The sequence below is a fragment of the Maylandia zebra genome, linkage group LG4 (assembly GCF_041146795.1).
Source record: "Maylandia zebra isolate NMK-2024a linkage group LG4, Mzebra_GT3a, whole genome shotgun sequence".
NCBI classification, from domain to species: Eukaryota; Metazoa; Chordata; class Actinopteri; order Cichliformes; family Cichlidae; genus Maylandia; species Maylandia zebra.
The window spans coordinates 34036153-34055707 of NC_135170.1; the positions used below are offsets into that span (position 1 = coordinate 34036153).

The 19555-nt window shown below is 42.1% G+C and overlaps 1 protein-coding gene across 4 annotated transcripts in view; it reads left to right on the plus strand.

The window, feature by feature from the left end:
* Positions 1-19555, plus strand: part of LOC101487767 (RNA binding protein fox-1 homolog 3) — a 431072-nt gene that overhangs the window by 82727 nt on the left and 328790 nt on the right. For all 4 annotated transcript variants that reach the window (XM_076883451.1, XM_012920561.3, XM_076883450.1 and 1 more), the window contains one exon: positions 11351-11442. The gene's annotated coding sequence lies outside the window, so the exon portion shown is untranslated. The remainder of the gene's footprint in view (positions 1-11350; positions 11443-19555) is intronic.

Genomic DNA, 19555 nt, shown 5'->3' on the forward strand with positions numbered 1-19555 from the left:
GCTCCAAAGGCGATTGAAACGCTGTGACATGACCTTAAAAAAGCGGTGCACGCTTGAAAACTCCTCCAACATGGCAGAATAACAGCAATCCTACAAAGATTAGTGGGCTAAAATTCCTCCACAGCACTGTGAAAGACTAGACTTGCTAGTTATCACAAATGATTGCAGTGTTGCTGCTAAGGTGGCCCAACCAGTTATTAGGTTTAGGGGGCAATCACTTTTTTCTTTTACTCCTGAATTTCAAACACCTTCATTTAGAAACTGCATTTTGTGTTGACTTGTATTATCTTTGTCTAATATTTAAATGTGCTTGATGGGAAAACACTTTTTCACACCACAGGATGTTCTCCTGGGCTTTCAGTATGAACTCTGGAATGATGACAGATTAGGAAGAATTGGAGTACATGAGCTGGCTCCAGCCAAAAGAGAGAGAGAGAGTGCAGGGACTGTGGATCTCAGACCTGCTGCTTTAGTCACTAGTGAGCTTGTCTTTTCCTGCAACTCCAGCCTCTTCCTCCATCCCCAGGCCTGTCACTTCACTCTGCCATGTCCTCTTCAGACGAGCTCTCGCTCCTTCTTTCTCTGTCTCTGCAAGTCTCCACCTCACAAACAGCACAGGGCTCATCCAGCAGCAGCACCGCTCAGTCCTTCGAGAGTTTCCGTACACAAGTAGGAATAAAGGATTCGAGTCTGAGTTCCAGCCACTGACCTTGGTTTCAGGGCCTCAAAAGCCTCCGCTGAGGCTGTGAGACCCTTCACCACGACTGCCATCACATTTTTCCCCCCCTCCTCTTCCTCTCCGTTTTCTTCCCTCTCTTATTACTGGGGATGACCTGCCTCACAGCCCTGCGCTCAGTGACCGAGAAATCCTGTGGCCCTCACCGTCCCCGTCCTCCTTGCTGCTGGTAGATTGTCTTTGTGTCTACCGGAGTGGCCTCGGAGAAATGAAGTGCCATGATCTCATCACGGCAAACCCATTGTTTTCACTCTCATGCACACTGTGTAATAGCCATGGAGATAAGGGGATGATTCAGACCTTTCACGGAAGGAAATGTGAAAAGCCTGCCTGTGAAAAAGTGAAATTACTGTTTTGATGGCTTTTGATGGCGGGGGGCATAATTGCTGGATGGAAGGAAGGATGGAGGGTGAAATACACATAGGAGATTAGTATTTCTAATACTGGAGACGATTGGTAGGAGGCCTGCAGAAGGTTATGCACGCAGTGGGTAGTTCTAATGAAGCTGCCATGTACGTGGAATAGCAGATTGACTAAAATAGCTCATTGTTCTTCTTTCCACAGCAACCTTTGCCCCTCTGGATTGAAACTACATTCTTGATGGCAGCACAGATTATGATATTGTTCGATGCTCATCACCATAGTAACGGTGATTAATTTCACATTGTTTGCGCATAACATAGTTGCCTGTGCCTTCAGGAATGGGAAACGAGCTTAAGTATTTTTGGCAACTGGCATAAGGCTCATCAGCACATGCTCACAACGGGATTACAGCCTGTCGTAATGACAGGGGCAAAGCGTAAATAGTATAAATACTCCATGGGATTATAATTAGCCTTACTCTGCGTATTTAGACACACTCAAGTGGAACTAAAACCTTATTGACTTCTGGAGACAATTTCATATTAATTGGATGCCTCTTCTTCCTCACTGCCTACTTCTTTGTTTTTTTTTCCCCCCCAAGCTGCAGACAAACACCGTGCTGGTGTAGTGGATTAGCATCAACCGCAGCACCAACTCGAATGTAAGAAACACCACCTTCATTGCTGGCGTTGGGGCAGACGACGGTGGTGACAGCGGAGGAGGGGGATGAGAATCAAAGGGGAGTCTGAGCAGCTTTGAAGCAGTCTATGAGGAGCAACTCAAAAGGCGCAAAGGGGGAATCGATGTTGGAGCGATAAGATAAGGCACATGCTGATGGGGAAATATCCTCCGGGTTTAGGCACAGTAGCACAGAAGCAAGGCGGACAGGGTTTCCTGGTGACGCCGCAGCACGGGCACGATGGGAATTGATGTGAATCTCGTCGGACGCCGCCACCTTTCTCGAACGCACAGTCCATTTCATCTTCCATCTCAGTATTCAGCATATGTCTTCCTCCCTCTTTGTCTCCCGCTCTCCCTCCCTCGTTTTATCTGTGCGCCGGCCACAAATTTATCCCTTATTTTCTATCCAGGAGTGGAGGGGAAAGTTGTAAAGCTAATTAAGGAGTGTGGATGCGGCAGCTCGACAGATGTGCATTGAGATGGGTGCTATTGAGTAGCGGGGATAATGGTGGGCAGCGGGGTTGTGTTGGAGGGAGCTCCTACCTGGGCGTGCATGTTAATCAGTGTGCCTGTCTGTTGAGAGCCGGGGAATTAAGGGGGAAGGGAAGCGTGTCGCCAGCCTCCAGTGAAGAGACAAGGCAGGCAAGCTGATTAAGAGCACAAATTTGCCAGTTTGGTCAGACAGGGAGATATGTGTACGGAGGAGGAAAAGGGCAAGAAAAGTGTGTATTGATTAACAGTGCCGGTGGTGGTGGAATTCAGGGGGAAAAAAAGTGGGAAGAAATCTACCTACCATTGTCAAACTAAATATTTCTCAACTCTTGAAGGCATCAAAAGACTTCAAAGGTGTAAAACATCACAAAATGACCACAGCATATATGCAGGGAGGCTGCGACGGTCGTTTGGAAATGTTAATAACTTCAAAATTTCTCCTCCCAGTGCTGAGATTTTTGCTTATGAAAACTCTTTGACAGCACTATGAACTAAAACAGGGACCCTGATGAATTACATGACATTCAGTCTCCTTCCCATCCACGTGCACTTTCAGCTGCTCAACGACAGAGGACAGAGCTCCAGCGTGAGAATGCAGGATTCCAGTCATGAAACGAGACACGACAAAGACTTTTTATTCTATTTTATTTTACATCAAAAGGCAGGAATTTCTTTCCCGTCTCTGACAGAAAACCACCGATATGTCATTCATATAAATCATTGCATATTTTTACACAAAAAAAGTCCTGCCTGGGATTTTAATTAGCCAGTGCCAATCATCATCTCGGTCTACCTTCTACTGCATCTGAGATCTCCTGCAGTATGTTGTGCAATCACGTCAAATATTCATAGGCAGGGTTCGTAATCGTGGTAATATATCTGGGTAAAGAAAAAGGGCACTGTTGCAGTCACAGTGATGCTGAGAGACATCAACATTTACATGCATATTTGATGTCAAAAAACAAGTAGTTCTGCATGTCATTTATGAAGCAACAACGGCAAACGCTCGCTGCTTTCAGCTACTTATCTTTTTCATGTTGTTCAGGTAAACCAGGACATTTTAAAGTTGGGTTAGAGAGAGAAAATTGAGAGCGAGTCCTCCACCGAGGCCAATCCAGTGCCCTATCTCACAGTTTTAGAGGGAAGTCACCCAGATCTCCACCAAATCTTAATGGCTTCTTCCCTTCCCCGCGCTCTAACGCTCCACCCGGTTTCAGCTTGGTAGATTTTGCTCACACAGAGGTGGACAGATAGCCAAACAAAGGCACTTGTCTCATGCAGTACCATCACCTTGGCAGGTAAATACAGAAGGAAATATTAGGTCAGGCCATAGCTTTAAAAACCTGTCACAGAGAATAACCGTACAGTTAGTTGATCACAAGTTAGCAGTGCTTTAAAGAAGTAGAATCCATTAATCCAGCCATAAATTTCCTTCCACCTATCCAGAGTCCCAGCTGTCATAGATTGAGGGGGTGGGGACACCCTGAACAGACCGTCAGTGGAGCACGGGCTAACGCACACACGTTCATGCTTACATTAAACCTACAGCCAATTTAGAGACACCTGTTAACCCCATGCATGTCTTCAGACACAGAGAGATGATGCAAACTGCAGTTGGAGCCCAGCACCTTCCTGCCGTGAGGAGATGGTGCTAACCACTGCACCAGTGTGCCGCCTAACCCGCCCGCTTTTCAAAATCAAAGCGTGAGCAGTCCACCTTAACAATGTTTCACAGTTAAAGCTTCAGGGGGATAAACACATCATATAAAGGCTGCACAAGTTTGCAGTTGTTATTTAATTACTTTGCACATAAAGTCATTATTTTTATTAAGTATTGATGTTCTATCTGTGCTTTTTACTGTGATGGGAACACTGCACTTTCTGAATAAGTCTGAAGCAAAACTGAAGGCTGCTTGGGGGGGCGGGGGGAGAAAATGGTGTAATGATTTGGTTTAGTGACAGCTTGTGAACAGCTCAAAAGTTTTCCACACTTGAGCGAATAATAATTCACTCCTATAGATGGATTCAAAGCTTTATGCTTTCTTGCCCAGATATATGCACGTTTTTAATTAGAATTATCTCCCTTTTCACCAGCACAGCCTGATCTAATTTCTGCGTAATTGTTGTTATTTACACAGTAAAGCTTTACGGGTATTTATCGACATTTCCTTTCCCAGAGCTCAGTGCCTGCCGTTGATAATGAGTGGGGAAATTATTTTCAACACTCAGACATTATCTGTGTGTTCAAGTAGTCTTCCTTTTAATATGCTAATGCGGCTGATATAATCAGCTGGTAATTGTAAAACACTTCAAGTACAACACATTTTGTGGCACTCTCTCCTGAATGAAGAAATCACAGGCACAGTGAGCGGCGCAGAGCTGTGGTTGGATGTGCAGGGAGCACCCGCGATCCTACATGGCCCAAATCTAAATCACACAAATACTCCTATAGAAATGCGTAGGCCGGCATTAGCGCCGCGTCGCCGTGTTGGCGATACAATCGCCACCTCCGACTTTACTTTCTCATCTGGCTTTCTTTATTCTTAAAAATCCACCTTTGATTACCATTGATCCTCCCATAGAGCTGGCTCATACCTTCTATTTATGTCACAACATCTTAAATGAATCTTTTTTTTATTGTGTCTTAACGGGAATGATGAAAGAAGTGTTCTCCCCATGTCCTCCGGGGATGTTAGTGCTTTTCTGCTGGAGAGGATGGGATCCTGACTTTGTTTTTCTCCTTCAGCTGTTATTTCCCTGAAGAGAAGAAGGGGAGCTATGAGTGATCGACTCTGCCTTTATTCTCCAAGTTTTCAGGGGATTTGAAGTTATTGAAAGTCTGGGGATGGGTGACAGCTCTGAGATGTCTGTGTGATGCCTATCAGGCATGCGCCGGCCACTCCGTGTGTTCGCCTGCACCCATGCGTCACCCAGCCTGTGAGGAAGAGGGCACGGGGTCCATGTTCTCCAATACATGGTATTCTTGTGGCCAATCATTTCTGCTCACACATGACATCTCTCCCAGATTGATTTCATTCAACTGTAGAGGGCGGCAAGATCAAACAAATGTTGTTTGAAATAGCAGCGACAGTGCCGTGAGGGGGGTGGGGTCAGAGGTGGGAGGGTGCTTGCTCGAAAGATGAAGTGATGGATGGAAATGGAGAGAGAGGGAATCAGTCACCCAGTCAGCACCATGCCATGTGGTGATGTGGAGTAGCAGGAGAAGGTGCTACTCCATAAACCAACAATCCTTTCATAAACTGCTCCTTTTCACAGCGAGGTGGGTGGCGGGCGGGGCGGGAGGGACGGTCCTATTCCTTCACGATGCCTTTGAGTACCCATGCAAGGAATAATGGATGCGTAATATGGAACGACAGCTTGCAGAGTACTATCATTAATGTTGTAATTCACTTTTAGTGTTTCTACTATTGCGCTGCAACAGGAGGCACAGATGTCACCTGAATCTGCTCCTTCTAGCAGCCAGAGCGCGCCCGCTTTTCACCAGCTGTCTTGGAATGCACCCTGCCAGCCCCCCCCTGTGTGGCCAAATGTGTGCACGGGAGTGTGTGCTACGCGTGGCCCTCGCTTTGCCTTTTGAATACAAGTCAGGGTTTTTCTGCACAGACTTGTTTTTGTTACGTCGGTGCATTTAGCATTTTTGGTCCTGAAATCGTTATAAGAGTTTACAGTTTGAGTTTGAGGATAATTAATCATTTTTGTATGTTCTCTCGGGTATGGAGGGGTTTGCTCTTTTCTCATTTCTTTCTCTAATTGAGGTTATAAGATGCATGCAATGAGTTTTCACTGAACCAGAACGTTTCGCGATCCAGCCTGCTCTCGTTCCCAGGGTGTAAAATAGTGCTGTTTTGTCAAAGCCGCTGGCATCTCGCAGACAGGCACAAGGTGTCCTTTGGCGCCGGTGCCGTGACGCACCGGGTTTATGGCAATAGTTAGATGCTCCTCACTTCCCCTGTAAAGCGGCCCTTAGCTTCACATTTAAAGACACTATAAGCGTCATTTTTTTCAGTGTGCAGGATTAATATTGTGAACCAAAAAAAGTAGTTTTTAGCGCCTTAGCAGAGCCAAGCAGTGAATGAAGACGAGGGAAAAATGTGAATGACAAGGAGACTAATGACAGAGAGCTGCTAAACTGGACACAAGCTGTTATCACTTATTATTTAATTGCTCCCAGGATAACTCGTATCTCTGTGACAGAACGGAGGTATTTGATGGTGTCGGGATGCACAGTCCCACCAGTGAACTGTATTTCCTCAAGGTGGGCTGGGTCGTTTATAATATAAGCTACTGTCTTTGTGGTTTGTTTGTGCTTGTTTTTCCATCTTTGTGGTGATTTTGTTCATCTTAAATGACAGGAAATATTTTCACACAGCTCGAACAAAATTAGGAGTGTACAACTATTAGTAATAAGAATAATATGGCAAGTTTATATTAATACCTTTGTATTTTTTTGTTTTGTGTTCAGGCCTTGATTATTGTGGATGTTTAATATGGGTGGGTGTCACGGTCCTGGGTCTGGTTTGATTATTTAATGTTCTGTCATTTAGTGGTTTCTCGTGGTTTAGTCTGTATTTTTAGCTCATGTAGTTATCCTTCGGTATTTTGGGTGATTTCTAGTCTTTGGGTGTTGTTAATATGCCTCCCCTGTGTGCTGCGTTACGTCTAGTCATCCTGGTTTCTACGTTCATGTGTTTCCTGTTTTATTTTGACAGTCCCGTGTTAGAGTGTTGTGTTTTGCTTCCTCCCTGTCTCATGCATCAGATTAGGTTCAGCTGTGTTTCCCTTTTGTTACGTTTTCCCTCATTACCCTCCGTTTTCATTGTGTGTGTTTTCCTTTGCTCCTCGTGGGGTTGTCTGCGTGTCCTCTGCCCCCACCACTCCACATGTTTCCAGGGTTCAGGTGATATGTAATGCTTAGTTTACCCGGGTTTAGGTTTTTGTTTCTCTCAGTCTAAATTTGCTTTTGTTTATAGCTTTGTGCAGGCTCACTTTTCGTCCTTCAGCTCACTCTGCCGCCGTCTTCTGACGCTGTCTCCCTCAGCAGACGTGACAGTGGGCTTTTCAGTTTTTTTGGATGGCACTACAGCAGTGTTAGGATTTAGCTATCGATGCCATCGCCTCCAGCCCGGCTTCCTTTTCATCACGGTCATTAAACTGTTAAAAACTGCGTTCCTGCAAGCGTGCATTTCAAAAAGCTGATATTTAGTGGTGGGCGGATCAATCCAAATATCGATTGTATCGATACCAAGTCTGCATCGGTATCGGATCGATACTAGCCTGGAGAGATCGCTTCTTTACTTTAAGTGCCGCTCTTGTTTGTGTTACAGGTACCGGGTGGCAGCACCTGTAGACAGCTATATATGTGTCCTGTAAACAGGAAAGAAATGATCAGACAGGGAGACGTGGCTTGCCGTTTCCTGAATACTCCGCCATTATTTATTCAAATTCACAATTATGCACTCCTTTCATTACTTTTACAGTATTACAACTGTGTATTTACTTATTCTTAACATAGCTCACACACACATTCTCCATAACACATTCCAATGTTATAAACATGACCAATTTTCTTGTAAGACTTGGTTCAAAATGAATTCCAACAAGACAAATCTATAAATCTCAAATAGCTTGAAAGAATGGTATAATCAGCACCATCTTGACATGTGCACTGAATTCACGGAAACACTTTATGGCAGAAACAAGATACTAAAACAATACAGGATAACGGTGGAGCCGATCACTAATATCACAGAGCATAGGAGGTGTGCGACCCAAACTAACATGCTAACCTTAGCATGCTGCTAAAGCCGTAAACAAATACTTACAAAAGTGTAATTTACTGTACTACACAATGTTGTACGCTTTCACTTTCCAACCGTAATGGTTAGTCTATGCTATATAATGGATGTGATTGCTATTATATTCTATTTCGGGCACGATACGAACCTGTAAACAGGAAAGAAATGATCAGACAGGGAGACGTGGCTTGCCGTTTCCTGAATACTCCGCCATTATGAGAAAACAGCGCGGAGCATGCGCTTCAGGCTGCTAACAACAGGCCAAACCATGGTCTCACACTGCCACCTATTGGTATAAAAATGAAGCGTCCACTACAAATATCCCAGGGTAGTTACCAAGTTTCCTGTTACAATTACTGTAGTTATTTAGGGCATTTCCAAATGGAAATATCACTTACATTGAAAGTGAAATTACTTAAATTAATTCACATAAATGTGATCACACATTAGTGGGTATCACATTTGCAATGCTGTGGTTTCGGTGACAACGAAACAGCCAGGGCGCCGGACTCGCCGCTCCTGTGTCGGCGCAGAGCAGGCACACTTTGCTCCCCCCTCCCCTTGTGTTTAGATGTTGCGCCGTCACATGACTCAGAGGCTTTGAAGGTTGTTAAGTTGTTTACATATTATTTATATTTTCACCAGTTGTTTTTGTTGTTGAGAATTTTAATTGTAATTTTTGTATTATAGTTTCTCAACAGTACTTGTTTGTTTTAATTTCTTTACTGGTTTGCGTGCACTTTTTATTTCAGATTTTTCTAATAAAAATTGATATAATTCATTTTCTATTTAATTATAAACTTTGTCCTAATTATGTCCTGGGTTTTAACTATTTAATAATAAAAAGGAAACATCACAAAAATCACTCAAGGTCATGAAAATTAATTGAGTTTTAGCAATTCAATGGCACATCCACCTTATTTATTGACGGGTATCGGTATCGGCATCGGTATCGGCGATATTGGCCCATATTTACTCGGATCGATACCAAAATATGCAGTATCGCACACCACTACTGATATTGTCTCATAATTCAGGACGGGCCACATGGACAGTCAACGTAAAGTTATATTTAGCAGTAATGAACTGCTTGTGGAGCACTATGAGCGCTAAAATAACAGAATCATTACAATGAAACGGCTGATTATTATGCATCGAGTTTATATTATACACAGCACAGTGCTGTTGTTGTAGCAGGACACAGTGTAAAGCTACAGTGAGAGCGGTGTCTTTGTGCAGAAGTCTGTCAATCTGCAAACTGTCTCGTTTATGCCTTTTTTCATGCACCTTCACTAATCTCTCTGTGTGCTTCTGTGCACTGGTGTTTTTCCCTTCCTAACCTACCGTACGTACTTCATAAGCACAGACATATATTTTTTTGTTGATGTTGTCGTTTCAAAAATCCCATTTATTTATTTACAAAAGGCTAAATAAATAAGCAATAATATGGATTTCATAGATATCCAGGTTCTAATTGAAAAAGGTGTGATTAGCATATTGTTTGTGTCTCATGCTTTACAGCAGGCCTGTTTGTGTTGTACAGGGACCTTTATGGAAATGAGCTCTGTGGGGTTAAAAAAAACGGAAAGAAAAGAAATCAACAGAAATGTAACCTATTTCTTTAAAAGGGGCACAAATTTACTGTGAAGATCATCCTGGCAAAACCACAGAGGAAAATGTCAGGAAGGGAGAAAAAAAAAGGGTTGGAAGAGAAAATAGCTGACTGACTCTGTAAGTGAAGCTAAGCTCAAAATGAAAAATGTTCATTATATGCCCGTCAAGGTGAAAGGAAGCCATCTCCTCGCCGCTGCAGTTAAAATGTCGACCTCTCCTTCTGCGAGGGCGAAAAGAGGAGAAATGTAAAAACTGCTGCTCTTTGTGCGATCGTGCGTGCGCGCGCACGCGTGTGAGTGACTGATCCGAGCTTAATTTCAGACAAGGGCAGCGATGTTAATGGCGCTGCTCAGTAAAATGACCCTTCCATCCATTTCTTCATACATTTTACAGCACTCAGTCGTCACATTTTCCCCTTGTCAGCAGTGTTTGTGTATCGTTGTTGTTTTGCGCGTGACCTCTGCGACTAGCGCAGCGCCCTCTCGGACCTCTGCTTGTCTCTCCGTATGTACCTGCTCATGTTAAGGCTGTTAAATTGCGCTCAGGATGCATTTTATTCAGCTGCGAGGCAGAACGTTATGGCCGACCTCTTCAGGTCACGGATGCCGTCCCCTGTGCCTCATTACTGACAATTTATATCATCTAACGTTCCTTAAAACGCTCGCCGTGTTGGCTTAGCGCTGCGGCCATCACATGCTGCAAATTCTGCAAAAACAGAGCGGCGAGTGGGAGCTGAGCAGCTGACCACGTTTTTGACAAACATTTCAGAAACGACCTCCGTGGCCTGACTACAAATGAGCCGAAGCCTCGCGGTTGTATTTGTTGGGTTGTGCTGCTCGAGCCAAGGCCCATTACAATTTTCACAAGGAATCGATGCCAGCGTGGCCACCCTCAACTATGTGTTATGGATTACAAGCTAACCTTCCACCTCACTGTCTTATTTCCTGCAGCAGCGTTGGATCTTTTTAAGGATGCGAACAGCTGCATTAAAGCTGCAGATGCCGAGTGCAGATACTTTATCCCATCCTTAGCAACCTCTCGTTCTTCTTCTTTTTACAGCCGATCATTTGGTGAGGAAAGTTTGTGGGGAAATGTGGAAATATTCTGTTTCTCGAGTGTGTGTGCATCTGAATCCTCAGAGCTCAGAGAAATGTTGCAAAATTATCACGAGCACGCCTCGCTTTGTCATTCCCTCTTTTGTTTGTTGTCCATGGGATAGAGGAAGGTAAACAATATATCAATCCCACATTATTTACCATTAATTTTCTAAATAAAAACCTGCGACTTTAAACACTTGTAAGAGGAAAGAGTCAGCTACATGTTTCATATTTTCATGTTAAGTGGGTACATTGGTCTTGGGGCTGAGAGCCAAAGGCAGAATAGGAAAGCTGTGATGATTTATTTATTAATTTCTTTTAGTTTATTTATTCGAACTGGTAGCAAAGCAATTAACTCCACCCAGAGCAATTAAGCTTTTCTGACCTTTCTCTGGTTAGTTATGGGTCCATATAAAGTAAAAGGACAATAACTGAGCAGCATCTGCACACGCATTATTTCTACACAAGCTTCAGTTACATTTATGGGCTCAAATATAAAGGATGTTACCAATGATCACCAGATCTAACTGTGCCTGTTTATTTTGTTGCAGTAAGCGACTGGTATAACGAGTGGACTTCTGTTGTGCAACAACAAGTGATTTCTCCTCTTACCGACACCTCCGAGCTCCACCCTCTTTGACAGGTAGGATGATTTCTTGAACACAAATGCAACATTTTCACATGTGTAGCAAACAAAAGATGCAAAGCTATATTTAGGCATAAAATGGATTATATGCCGCTGTCATCATCTGGAAATTAATCAGAAAATATACAATAAAGGAAAAAGAATGAGCGTTTGTGCCTTAAAGTTACATTTGCTCATGGGGAACCAAATCTGGAAAGTAAAGGTCGTCATTTGTTAAAATTAATAAATCATAGAAATGTTCTTCGGAACGCCACCTTTATAATTTCTCATTACGTACCACATGTTTTCATTAAAAACACTCTCGCAGGTCTCCAAGTGCTATATTGACTTAAGTCACAAGCCAGTGGACAGCGAAGAACCATTTTTCTTCTTTTGCCATTTCGCGTAATGAGCCACCGTTTCCATGTTCTGTTAAAAAAACAAAACAACCTTTCTCTCGCCGGCTTGTGCAATACTCAGACGCTTAAAAGACATCCGAACAAACTCATTGGAATGATAATGTAGTTTGTGTCTGCACTTATGGTGAATATGTCGAAGCATGTCTGCGTTGCATCAAAGGCGTTGTCGTAATTTTCTTTTCAAGGGCAACTTGAAAGAGGAGTCGGGAAGAAAGTGGCGTCGGTTTCTTGTTTTCTCCTACAAGGCACAGCTGGTTCAAAAGTAACCTCCTGCTTTCTGAGGGGAGAGTGGGATGATTCAGCAGGAACCCAACAGCCCATCTGACTGATTCACATTTAAACATAAACAGAAATATGGCTGCTCCAGGGAGCTCCGCAGAGGAATGGAAAGTAGCCCCAAATTTCACAGCGGCAAATCAAACGTCTTTTTATTTAACTCTTCCTTTCTGTTTTCCCTTCCTCTGCGGCTCCCCGTAGCATTGTGCACACATAACGGCACCTACTGATTGGACTTATTTGAAGCACGTACCTTGACAAAAAATGGAGAAGAGGAGATTTTCCCGTGTCACAAAGAGATTGAATGTGGTTCTCCAGAAGAGGAGGGCCTGAGAGGATTATATGGCTCAGTGGGCGCTGTATTGTGCGGGGAGTGGATACAGCAGGTACCCACCGAATCCCAGCCAAGAGACAGACACAGTGTTGCTAGGGATAATGTTGCCTCCCAGCAATTAAACTCTGGAGGTTTTGGAGTGGTTTAGGAGGAAGCTTGTTAAATTATCCCATCGCTTCTTTCCCCTCTCTCTCTCTCAGCCGCTCTGCCTCCCTGTTAAACACATTTCTTCCCCTTTTTGCTGTTTCGCTGGATGAAATCCTGAGAACTATAGGGGGAGTCATTTAGCCTTCAGTACTTTACGCTTAATTGAATTCGTTCCCTTTGGTTCTTTGTGTCTTTTTCAACCACAAATCGAACGCACGCAAATTTAGACTCAAAGTAAAAACGCGCACGCATCGTCACTCGGGGGTGGAGCATCTTTAAAAACGCTTTTGAACACGTTTGAGCCGCGTTTGATGCCTTTATGTTATTAATAGAGTCGGAGGAGGTTCGCGTTTTGACGTCGCGTTCTGTTTAACGGTTTTCTGTTTAATTGTTTCGTGTGACAGCACGGGAAAAAGTTTGAGAACAAAATGATTATGTTGGTTTCTCATTACTGCAGAATGCATGAGGTCATCAGTACAATATGCCTCCACTTTGCTTCATTAAACTTGTTCATTTAGCCTTTGGTTAAGTACATGTAAAACTTTGTGCTTGTTAGTCCACAGTATTATTTTTGTGTGTATACATCATTAGACGACAGCCTAAACTTTAAGCCCATAGCCGTGGTTTTAAATAACAATTTAACGCAGATACTGATGGTTTTATGTCTTTGACTGGACATCTGCGCATTTGTTGTACTTAAGTGCAGCTACATATGAAGGTATCTACACCTCAAAGGAAGCCATCTTTCTGCTAAAACGACTGTTTTAATACAGTTTCTTTTAAAAGAAAAATAACGTAACACCGCCATTCCTATCTCTATCTCTGCCACGCACACACCGCTCTTGTCACTTTTATTGTAAGCAAAGTTACACCGGTTCCCCGACATCGTGCCGCACTCACTTTTTCTTTACTTTGCCTTTGAGTTCAACCTCCATAAAACTCCTGCCTTGGTTCTGGTTTTATGTGAAAGGCGGTGCTCACTAACTTTGACCACTGTCCCCGTCCTCGGGCAAACAAACAGCCCATTTCAAAGGTGAAAGTCCGTGGCGTTCTTCTTGAAAAAAACCCTTCTCTCATTTATTTCCAAATGTGACACTGTGCTTCCTAATACCCTTGGGACTTTTGTGTCCGTAGTTCCGGGTCGGTTCCCAACAGCACAGCAGTGCTGCGTTAACCTCTTTTCCATACCCCGACACACACACACACACACACGCCGGCGTCAAAGTAACCGTGGGTAGTAGAGCCCCAAAGCTTCGTCGTCCAGGACAAATTGGTAGCAAGCGGCTCATTTACTCGGAGCCGTCATGAATGGACTGTGCCATGACTGTGTAAACAAGTGCAAAGACTCCCAAGGGCATTCCTGCATAAATAATGACTCCAAGAGATGTTTGCCATTTGTACCACTCACCGGTTGCAGACATGGGTCAGCTAGTCTCCTCTGCGGGGAGTCTTCAGTAAACAACAGCCGCTGTGTCCATTAACGACTGTGTGGAAAGTTTACCTGGTCACAGGTGCAAAGGCTGATCTCCCGGGTGGAAGGATGCGGGGAATGTGTTTGGCTTCTTCCTCTTTCGCTCTGGTAGCGTTTGGAGCCTCACAGGCTTCCTGCTTTGGTCTTTAGTATATGTTTACAAGTGTTCTTCGTTAATGTTAATATTTAGTTGGTTTGCAATCACATTGATTTCACAGAATAGGAAGAGACAAGTCTGTGGAACTAAAGTTTGACTCAAAAGTAGTTACGTTGTCCTGCGGGCATTTGAGGGCTTGTGTTTTGTCATTCTGCCGGAGTAGAGGTTTTGGTGGCAGGTGAGGAGTCACAACACCTCACATCTCCTGTCACTTTTACTGAGCGCTGGCTCGTCTACAGTCAAACAACACATGAAGCTGAGCACAAGCGCCATTTATGTTTTCAGTTTTGATCGTCTCTGAAAACTTGCTGAATTGTGGGAGCTTCGTGTTCATTTCCAACAAGTAGTTTTCAAGGTTTCTGGAAAGAGATTGAAAGAGCGTTTGGTACAATTGGTGCTCCTGATTTTCAGAAGTGTTATCTTCAGGATCTAGACCGAAGGAGTCAACACTCTGAGTTTGATTAAACCGGTCGAAACATTGTCTGCGCACCTGAGGTTGACATTAGAGGACGAGGTATTGTGGCTGTTAGCAGTGCTTTCATTATCGTCTTATTTTTGATTAAGCCTTTCAGGTGCAGCCTTGGTGTGATTGTAAATTCCTGTTGCTATGACTAAACAGCTAAATGAACCAGCTCATATTCACTTTGGAGAAATTGGAAAAATTAGAGCAAAAGGCATTTCTTCCGTTTCCAAGGACGCTCTTTAATATGTAAGTCAAATATAATAAGTCAACAATAATAAGTGAAAAATGTAACAGTGTTCAGAGTCTGCAGTTATTGTCCCCTGTTGCCGTACTGAGACTGCTCATTACTGTACACGTTATTAAACAAAATAATTAGAAGGATTAAAATGCTGTGATCCTTGTTTAGAGTAAGATAAGGAGGGAAGAACATGCTGTTACCCAAATCAAACCGGTTTATCCTCCACCTCTCGAATGCAGCTCGCCTGGGTTAGGTGTCGATTGCTGGAAGTACATCATGCTAAGCTCTACTCTGAAATGAATGCAGCAGTATTAGGTGACACCGTGCTGCCATTTAGAATGTCACATTTATAATTCTAACCTTTACACACATTAAGCATTTACCATTTGCTTGTAAAACATCTTATAAAGAACACTGGTCAATTTATTCCAGTCATTCCTCAACTACTGTTGTTGTAACTGAGAATCCCTCTTTCTCTCTCTCTCTCAATATATATGTATGTAGTATATACACAAAGCAAAAAGCCGATGTTGCTGTTTATTAGGTGAATGATGTGCTGAATTTGCATTTTTAAAACCCAATTTTGAAGCTCTATACTTCTCTGAGACGTCAGAAATTAATCAAGCATAACATTCATCTACTTAAATTAAATTTTTCAGTGCAGGATGTAAGGAAATAACTGTAATTTTGCATCTTAATTTAAAAAAAAAATATATATATATATATATATATGTTGTACTATGTTTTCTGCTTTTTTGTAATATTGTAAATTTGAAATGCATACTGGTGGATCAGCCATTATGGATATTAAAAAATGCTTTGGGTAATTACCAATATTGTTCATTTATTGCAGTTTTTGCATAAACGACATAAACAGCCTCTCTAACCTTGATGAATGCTTTACAGCCATTAATAACTGAATGTTTTTACATTTTCTCCCTGTTAATCCTGGCAAAGCTGAGGTTCCTGTGTTTGGTCTTGAGAGCATCAGTCATTACATCACCTCCCTCACCAACAGCAAGAACCTTATTTTTGTTATTTTTGACCAAAAATTAAGTTTTGCATCTGGCGTCTCAAAGTGCATTAAATCTTGTTTCCTGCAGCTAAGAAACATTTAAAAAAAAATCAGGTTTTTATTTTATACGGAACTCTTAGTACTTTAATTTTCTTCTGTCTCTTTTATTGTAGCTCTTTTTTCCCATTATTTTTCCCATTGTTTGCTAAACTACCTCATTTAGCAAACAATGTGAAATTATTGATCAGTTTAAATATTTAAGTAAACCAAGTTGTTGCTCAGATTATGAACAGCTCTGGATTTAATGTGTGCAAAGGTGTTTAAGTTGAAATTCTTAATTTTGAAGTATTGTGTGGTGCATTCAGTGACTGAATAACTGAGAATGTTTTCACCCCTCAGCCGTGTTGCTGCCGGGCAGGCGACATAGACACGTTTGACAAGTTTGTAAATGCAAGAACTCAAGAACGAAACAACTTAGGAGCTTGAAATTGATGCCACAGGTGTAGCTACTAAAAGTCTTGGATGAGTTGAAATCTCAGGGACCTTGACTTCAAGGTCAGAGGTCGCTGGTCAAGTTCGCTGAAAATCTTGTGAATGCTATGAGAACAATGCGACGATCTACTAGGAGGCTAAGTGGTACCACTGACTGCCACCAGTATTTTACATGTAGCTAACATAACAAAGGTCTACCCTGACTGAGACCACTGTAGCGTGGTCACATCCAGCCAGTGTTCACCTTCAGGGTGGCTGATAAAAATGCATTGTGCTGAATTTTTTTACCATGTGGTGCAAGAAGTAGTGACAAAATGAGACACAGAGGTGGTGACACACAGAGTGACTACAGTGCATTGCTATAATTTACAATGATAAAGTGTTTATGGGAATTACAACAGGAAGGCTGAAATAGCAGTTATACAGACAGCTGACAGTGTTACAGTAACTTCTAGATCATTTATCCACCCCTATACTTTGATATTTGTTACAGTATGAAACAATTGTTGTAGATTACAGGAAGTACACTTTAAAAAATGAAGGAATAAAAAATATCAAATCTAGCTGCCAACATCTTTGCTGTGGTTACACTTTCCAGTTATATGTCAAAACCTTTTTAATCATTTTATAGCATAATGTCAGCGTACTGTGGACAGGTAACTCACTTTTAAAGTTGCACACAATATTGTTTAACATGCATATTTTTAAACATCTTTATATCTGTAGGCGAGTAACAAGAGTTCTGTTTGCAGTCTGTTTTTAGTCCAAGTATTGTGGGGTTGGTTGCGTGCAGGTAGACAGATGTGAGGTCTTTTTCGGGATATTTGCTTTCTACACTGGAAGCCCCAAAATATTTGGCATCATTGCCAGAGGCTAAGCCAGCAGACAATAGCCAATGGCTTGCTAGATCTTCTTGCGTTGTACTGAAGTGGAATATTTGTTCCGATAGTGGCACTGGATAAAAAGTGCAGGATACATACTTCTGAGCCACGTATCTGCTAATTGCTGACGTATCTGGCAGTGGACAGTGCTTGGTGTCCTTTAAACGCTGTTACTCACAGGATGTTAATGCAGCTGCAGAAACTCTGCAGTCTGCTGTGTTTTTAGTCAGCCACCCAGTCTGCAAGCAGCACTCCCAGTTGTGTTGCATAATTGTGTGGCATATAGGTTTCCGCTCCAAGCGTGGGTTTGACGGAGAATGGAAAGCAAGAGGATGTGTTGGTGGGAGAGAGGGGACGACATAAAGAGAAAGACAAAGCAACACCCACTCCTCATTAGCTTAAACATTGCGTGTGTCCGTTATCCTGTAAGATAACATTTGAAGAAGGAGGAAAAGAAAACGGAAGCCCACATCTACTGCGCAGCAACATGGGATAGAGATATAAAACAAATCTCCACACTTAGGCTCTGCCATCTGTTCATCTTGGAGAATACCATGCTTTGCAACACTTTTTTCTTCCTCCCGCCTTTGAGAAGCCATCAAGCTCTCTGAGAAAACAGCTTGACAAAGTGACATGCCTGCATGCCAGCCCTGTGGCTGCATGTTTTCTTTTTCCGCGCCTCCTTCAGACTTTTACTTTTTTCAGATAGTTTTCATATCTAAATCCAGGTTTTGATAGCATATGCAAAACACAATGTGACATAATACAATTTGAGCTCCATGTGAGAAATGGGATTATCTCGGTCATGATTGTCAGCTCTGTGTTACAGTAATCACTTTCTTCCAGGAGGAAAGACGTGACTCACTCACAACTTGACCTGCTGTCATTATCTATTCACTCTGACACTATTTATGCATTTGGCTCGATATTTTGTTTTCCTTCAGGTGAAGTAGAAATGAATTTGGAAATAAAATAAATAAATGGTGAAAAAAATGAGTAATCCCCCTGCAAATTGGAACAAGGAGTAAATCCCACCGGCAGTAAATCCTCCACTGTTTCTATCGCTCTAATTCTCTCTCAAAACGTTGTTTGGATGCTTCAGAGGAAGTGGTCGATCGTCACAGCGGAGGCATGTCACAGGCTTCTTCTCTGCACTCTCCACAGCGAGACTCCTCAAACGCCTCGGTGGTCTAATTGATACAGAATGTTTCCCAGGTCTCTAGAGGAAGGTCATATCATATAAGTACAACACTGCAGAGACCCCTGCCATATAGCAAAGGCACAACGAGTGACATTATAGATCTTAAAGGGAATATATATCTATATCTATATATATATCTATATATATAGATATATATATATATATATATATATAGATATATATATATATATCTATATCTATATATATATCTATATATATATCTATATATATATATATATATATAGATATATATATATATAGAGAGAGAGAGATATAGAGATATATAGATATATATAGATATATATAGATATATAGATAAACTTGTTATGCTAGACTAGGTTTGACCAGACCAGAAATTAAGCCTGACCAGTTACATAACAAAATCAAAATATAAATTACACGTATATCTTATGGTTAAAAAAAAAAATGTTAAGCACGTAATAGTTTCTTACTCATCTTAGACATGCTGCTATCAGATATATTGAAAATACTAGGCTATGAAAATCTGACACATGACCCTTATTTCATTTTACACAGCTGTCACGGTCATTTATTAGTCGCATTTTCAACAGCGCTGCAGCTTAAAAGGCTCCATCATCATGTATGATCCATGATGATCATTTTGGAGACATTAATGGTGTAAATAGTGATGATTGCAAATTGATAAACAGCTTGATAAATGGCTAGAGTCACACCAAGGACCATGTGCAGGGAACTTGCAAAAGGTGATCTTGTTGTTTTGAAGAGTAGGTCTGTGACCACCCGCAGCATCTCTAAAAAGACTTTGCTGCATGAAGACGGCAATAAAACAACAATAAGCCAGAGACTTATTGAGTCAGTCTGCTGTCATTTTGCAGTTAGTGAGGTAATTAACTCTGATAAATCAGCAAAGTTCACAAAAATCTATTGCTGTCTGTTGCGAACGTGTTGCTGCCTACATGCACATAAATTCACATTAACTGCTTGCACTCAGTGTGCATTTAGAGTCTCAGATCTGAAACAGAAATCCCTCCACTAACAGTGTCAGAGCTCCTGCA